The 6,730-nt window shown below is 38.1% G+C and overlaps 1 non-coding gene across 1 annotated transcript; it reads left to right on the top strand.

Moving 5' to 3' along the window:
• Window positions 1–1,335: 1,335 nt before the first annotated feature.
• Window positions 1,336–1,442, top strand: LOC117071677. Its single transcript, XR_004432437.1, has one exon. It is a non-coding gene; the product is annotated as a U6 spliceosomal RNA (small nuclear RNA).
• The last annotated feature ends 5,288 nt before the right edge of the window (window positions 1,443–6,730 follow it).

The following is a 6,730-nucleotide window of genomic DNA, read 5'->3' as shown; positions in this document are numbered from 1 at the left end:
AGTCAAAGAAACTCTTGTAATATATAATTTTAATGTATTGGTCTTTGTACCAATGTAGTCACTGACCATGTTGAACTTTACCCAAGTCCTGTGAGCCTGGAAAACATGGAGGGTTAAAGGAAACCTCCCACCCATTAGTGTTCTAGAAAACAGCTTATACAAGGAAAGATCCTCCCCATGTGACTTCGATAAGACTTGCTGATGCCAACCTTGTTTTTTTTGTGACAAAGCTGAACATAGACGCTCCACCGTTCCATTCTTATGCATCATTAATGATTAGCTGAACTGCTTCACCCACTGACAAATGTGGACAAAATATCTGCTACCTTGACTTGACCCAATTTTAGTTAGAATTCTCTCTGTCCCCTGGCCCCTGAGCTTTGACCTGCCCTTTGCCTGAGCCATCATACAACCCATCCTTAAGAGCCCCTCCTGAAAATAGGGTGATCATAGGGTAGAATTTTCTCTTTTCTACCGTAAGATCATTCACCCTAACTCATTCCACTTTTTGACATCCTGTTTTTCCAGCATTGTTTATTCCTTCCTAGAAAAGAAAAGACCTTTTCTACCTAACCTTTGAGAGGTTTGCGTATCTCAGGATCAAAGTTTTCTTCCAATTGCGATAGTCCTCCTCCTCCTATTGAAAGTCACTTTCTCTCCATTGCAATACTGCTTTAGAATAGAAGTCTTTGCTTCCCCAAGTCTATATTTTTAATTTGATATTGTAAGATATAATTTTTAATATTGTAAGATATAATTTTAATTATAAATGAAGAGGCCTCCCCAAAGCAAAAATGCCCGTTAAAATCATAATGTGAACCTGCCTCGGATTCCTCACTGTTAAATGGAGAAGCTGAATTAGGTAGACCAAGATACCTTTTGCCAAAATTAATGAATTCAGAAGCATAATTATCTGCTCTTGGTTAGTCAGGAGGAAGCAACCGACAGAATGACACGCCCACCTCATTTGTTATACCATCTTATTCATTGCTACTGCTTTGACTGGACTCAGGGCTGTTCCTGTGCCTGGCTTTTGGGATAAAATGGAGGTCTCCAAGGCTTTATTTCTGAAAGCTCCAGCACACAAATAATACCTTTGATTGTGTACCAACCTATATGTATTTCTCAGGTCCTGACACAGTGGGTATTGATTATAGCAATAGTTTGTCCCTTCCTCCCTTCATTTCTTATTTTCTTATTCATGTAGTATATGATATTATAACTGAAAAACCTCCATAAATTCTAAAGTAAAAACAACATGATATGCAATTTGACACCTCACCCATTCAGATGAAATTTCATAATTTCCCCACTTCTTTAAGAAGAGCTCACTTTGTGCTTGCTTCAACAGCATATACAGTAAAAGCGGAATAATACAGAGAAGACCAGCCTCTGCCTTGCACAAGGATGACATTCAAATATATGAAGCATTCCATTTTCCAAAGTGAAATAAATCATAATTTTTTTAAAAAAACAAAAGGATTGTACTTTTAGTATAATTTGTTTTCCAAGATTAAATATACATTAAAATAAATATATAGAAGAGGAAGAGAAAAATATATATCCCAAACTATAGCAATCTAAAACAACCTTTAGTATCCTTTTTTTCAGTGTATTTCTTTCTTGCCTCTTTGAAAAAGTACTTGTTTATGTATTTGTAATGTTATACAGATACAATTTATATCCTTTTCCTGAAACATTACATTATAAGAAGTTTACCTTGTTGCTACATTGTCTTCATAATCATCCTTTTTAGTAGCCGCATAATAGACTGTCAAATCGATGCTTTGTAATGTGCCTGCTTCCCAATTGCTGGGCATTTGTTTCCAAATTTTAACTAAAATATGCTGTGTTGAATATTTTGTTAGGACAGACTTCCAGAAGCAGAATTATTAAATCAAAATGTATTCCTATTGTTTATGCCTCTCCATCCACCTTTCCAAGTTGATTTTTAATAATTGGAGTAAGTGCTCCCATCAGTGTGTGAGAGCCAATTTCTCCACCAAGGAAATATTTAACTGGGGATTCAATATATATATTCTCAGTATTTTCAGATTTGATGTACTAAATTGACTATTAACTCCATGAGGGGCTATGTCTGTTTGTTCACCATCTTATCTCCTTGCTCGGTAATTATTTTGTACATAGTGAATAGAAGACTGAATGAAGGAAAAATTGTATCTTATCACACTGTTGAACGAACTGTATTTTGGAATGCAAGGAACCAACATAGTTTGTAAGTGCCATAAAACCTGATTTTTTCTTGGTCTTAATCCTTGGCCTGAGAAGTGGTCATTAAAACTCTTCTAGAATTGCCATTCAAGATGGGGTTAAATAAAATTGGAGGTTCTAAAGCAATGTTTCTGAAAAGGCCTTTTCTCCTTTGAATAAAGAAAAATTAATAGTACACTGAATATCTCAAACCCAGACATTGATGTTATCGCCTAAACTACAAAGAATTTTTGGGAAGTATTGTGCCTATTTGGCTTTGTTTCCAGTGTATGAATTTCTGTACTGTCAAGGCACAGATAGCCTCAACACAGCATGATCAAAACTGGTCTAATAATGAACTCGGAATGACATCCTATTTAAAGAAACACAGTGCCCCTAATACATGCCCCTAGAGGGGACGCATATGAGTCCAACTGCCTTGGACAGCAAGACTGTGTTCAGTGTAACAGATGGGAGAGGATGAAGAGAGCCTGCCCTCTGTCTCTCTCTGTAGATGATGGAAGGGGATGTGCAGTTAATCCTTAGTTTAGGATAGAAGGGAGAACAAAAAGAAAGGAACCACAAGGATTCCCTTAACTTACTTGTTCCTTGCATCTTTATTTCTCCCAAAGAAAAGCAAGTTAGAGCTTAGACATCAGCAGGAAGAGCAAGCTGGCAGCTGAAAGTCAAACTGGACACTGGAAGGCGATTTGTTTGGTTGGCCTGGTATTGGTACTGTTATTCTTTGTTTTGTTTTGTTTTGTTTTTCGAGATGGAGTCTCGCTCTGTCCCCCAGGCTGGAGTGCAGTGGCGCAATCTCGGCTCACTGCAAGCTCCGCCTCCTGGGTTCATGCCATTCTCTTGCCTCAGCCTCCCGAGTAGCTGGGACTACAGGCACCCACCACCATGCCCGGCTAATTTTTTTGTATTTTCGGTAGAGACAGGGATTCACCATGTTAGGCAGGATGGTCTTGATCTCCTGACCTCGTGATCTGCCCACCTCGGCCTCCCAAAGTGCTGGGATTACAGGCGTGAGCCACCATGCCCAGCCTGGTGCTGTTATTCTTAACTGACATTTGAATGTTGTAGGCCTCGCCACTCCCTATAGTCTGTACCCATCTATACTACATGCTTGGCCTTTGAAGACACTCAAGTTTGTGTTCCTAGAATACTTTGTGGTTCCCAGAAAAGTGCCTTGATTTACAAAAACTGTCTCCTATCTTTCCTCCCATCACATCAATAGGGCTAGCCAGACAATGACATCTTGCTTTATAATCTGTTAGTCTCTGTACTGCAGGATTCAGATGCTTGAACAAAAGGACAAATATTTCATTTATAGTTGAAATGTGTTTCTTTGCTGCTAAGATGCTATGCAGTGTGAACCTCACTTCCTTTTAAGCACTGAAAGATTTTTGCCAGATACAATAAATATCTTTGGAGAAGATGTGGTAATTTCCAATCAGAAAGATCCTCTGACATATTGTAATACAAAAATGACTAGAAATCATGCCTGGGGAAATTAGTTTGGTCAATCTGTGAAATGATAAAAATAACTCGTGTTGGTTTAGTATATGTCCAGAAATTGTTTGAAACTCCTCCTCCTGGTGAAGCCTGAATTCTCTCTGTGGGCAATACTTAGTGACTACCTTCCAACAAGAACATCGTAGATATAATGGAGAACAACTGTGAAATGTAGATTGTAAAATGACAATGTAACTTCCACCTTGTTCCTTCTGCTGCTTGGGTCATTCTCTCTGGGGGAAGCCACTCCAGCAACTCTATGGAAAGGCCCAGGAACAGAGGTCTATTTCCAATATCCATCAAGAAACCGAGGCCTCCTCCTGTGAATGCGCCAGCTTGTGGATAAATCCTCTAGCTTCAATCAGGCTGACAGTCCCAGCTGGTATCTTGACTGCAACTTTATGAGAAACACTGTACCAGAACCACACATCTCAACCACTCCCGAATCCCTGTCACCTAGATTCTCTGCAATAATAAATCCTTTTTATTATTACGTATACCCCACTAAGTTTTGAGGGTAATTTGTTATACAGTAATAAATAACTACTACAGAATTTATTCAAGAATCTTCCTTGATGAGGATGAGCTAAGGATGACAATAATGGTAATAATAATCTGGCATTTTCGAAGTTTTCTGTATTATAATGTCATGTATCTTCTAAAAACCTTTTGGTAGCCTAAACTATGTGAGCATTGATCATTCTTGTTGATGATTCAATTTTTGCCCCTGTTTTCTATGGTTGGAAACCCACTTCCCTCTTTAGGAGTGGGAATTTAACAGTGCATTGCTTACTGTTCAATATTCCGTTATACGTAGGGCACGAACACATGCTCTAGGTTCTGCCAGTCAGACCCACAGCTCTAGACAAAACACATTCTTGTGAGGGAGACGGCAGCACCACAGCCACATCTGGTTTTCAAAGGCAGTGGTGCGGTGTGTCTAGTGACTGCATCCAAGAACACTAGCAGAGTGTCAGTGGTGCAAGATCCAGTGTCTATGCCCAGCTGGTGGCAGTAATGATGGTACTAGTTCTGCAGTATGATTTTGGATGTTGTCAGGATTGCATAACATTCAAAGTTAGTTTTCTATTTCCTAGGAGAGATCCAATACCGTTTCATAAAATCTTTTTCAATTTAGATTAGCATGTCGCTTTATTTTGCACACAAGTAAAAACCCTGACTGATACAGGCAGCTTCATTTTACAGATGAGACCATTGAGAACCAAAGATGTTAAATGATGTGTTGTTAGATACAAGTAGCAAGTGATAGAATTGAAATACATTAACTAGTGCAGATTGAACTAAGCAAATAAAGTAATATTCAAATTTAGAATTAAAAATGTAAAAGCTTTAGATCCTTTAAAAACAAACAAATTAATTGTTTTTCTTTAAACTAGATAAAGTGCTAGCTCCCTGTTCTAATCCATATATTAGTTGTAAACATTATGGCATTGAAGCTCTTGCTGCTTCAGAAATGGACCATGCTTTTCTAAGCTTTCTGGATTTTACACTGATACCTCTTCATGGAAGTGCTTTTATCTGTCCATCTCTGCCTCCCACTCATTAATCAGTTTGCCTGGAGGTTACTTCAAAACTCAGATGTTGTGGTGATTATTCTTCTGAGCCCTCAGGAAAAGGTATTTATTCTCATCCACCTCTAATGCTTTCCCAGGGTTCTATTTCTATCCATAATAAAATGCTTAAGTTCATTTACCTGTCTGCCCGACTTCACCCCATTTCACCAACAAAAGGAATGGAAAGACCCAGACTCTGCCCAACCAACAGAGGGAGATTAGGACAAAGTCTACATATGCAACAGGGACCCCAGGGCTGTAATGACATCAGCTATAAGAATGCTGACAGCTAGGCAGATAGGCCCTGTACAGGATACTGGAGACATTTTCTCAAAAGAAATTGAGTGATTCCAGAAAAAGTCCTCAAAAGCATGACATTTGCAAGTTTCTCAAGCAAATGGGTGAGCATACTTATGATTCTGAAGGATCTGCCAATCCACACCTTACAGGAAGAATGCCAGCTCAGATTGTAGTACTTTAAATGTACGTTATAATAAAAAACAAAGGATCACCAGAATTATGTAGAAAACTCCCAATATGAAAAAGATCAAAACACATCAATTAGAAAAGGAAAAAGGAAGAGGAGGCAGAGCAAGATGCCCAAATAGAAAAGGAAAAGGGAAGAAATAATTTAGAGAGCAGGAAAAAATTTCATTCAACATAATGAAGAGACAATCTACTGAATGGGAGAAAATATTTGCAACTCTACATCTGATAAGGGGTTAATATTCAAAGTATTTAAGGAACTCAAACAACTTAATAACAATTTAAAAAGCAATAAAAGTGGGCAAAAAATCTGAATAGACATTTCTCAAATGTCTGTTGGCAGATGGCCAAGAAGTATCTGAAACAATACTTCACGTTAGTAATCATCAGGGAAATGCAAATCAAAACCACAATGAGATATCACCTCACTCCTATTAGTACGGCTGTTATCAAAAAGACCAGACATAAGAGCAGAGGAGAATGTGAAGGAAGGGGAACGCTTTCACTCTGCTAAGTCAGCAAATTTGTATAGCCATTAAGGAAAACGGTATGGAGTTTCCTCAAAAAATCAGAAATAAAATTACCATATTATCCAGCAATGCTGCTATTGGGTACATAGCCAAAGAAAATGAAATCAGTATGTCAGAGAGGTATCTGAACTACCATATTCATTGCTGCACCATTCACAATAGCCAAGATGTGTAATCATCCTATGTGTCTATCAGCAGATGAATGGGTAAAGAAAATATGATAGACATACATCATGGAATACTATTCAGCTGTAAAAAAATAAGGAAATCCTGTCATTTACAAAACCACAGAAGAATCTGGAGGACATTATGTGAAGTAAAATAAGTCGAGCACAAAGACAAAAATACCACATGATCTCACTCATATGTGGAATCTTAAAAAGCTGGTATCTTAGAAGTAGAAAGTAG

This window comes from Trachypithecus francoisi, unplaced genomic scaffold (assembly GCF_009764315.1).
Source record: "Trachypithecus francoisi isolate TF-2019V2 unplaced genomic scaffold, Tfra_2.0 Lachesis_group3, whole genome shotgun sequence".
NCBI classification, from domain to species: domain Eukaryota; kingdom Metazoa; phylum Chordata; class Mammalia; order Primates; family Cercopithecidae; genus Trachypithecus; species Trachypithecus francoisi.
The sequence above is the reverse complement of the archived record's forward strand: the minus strand, read 5'-3'. Positions and strand labels throughout refer to the sequence as shown.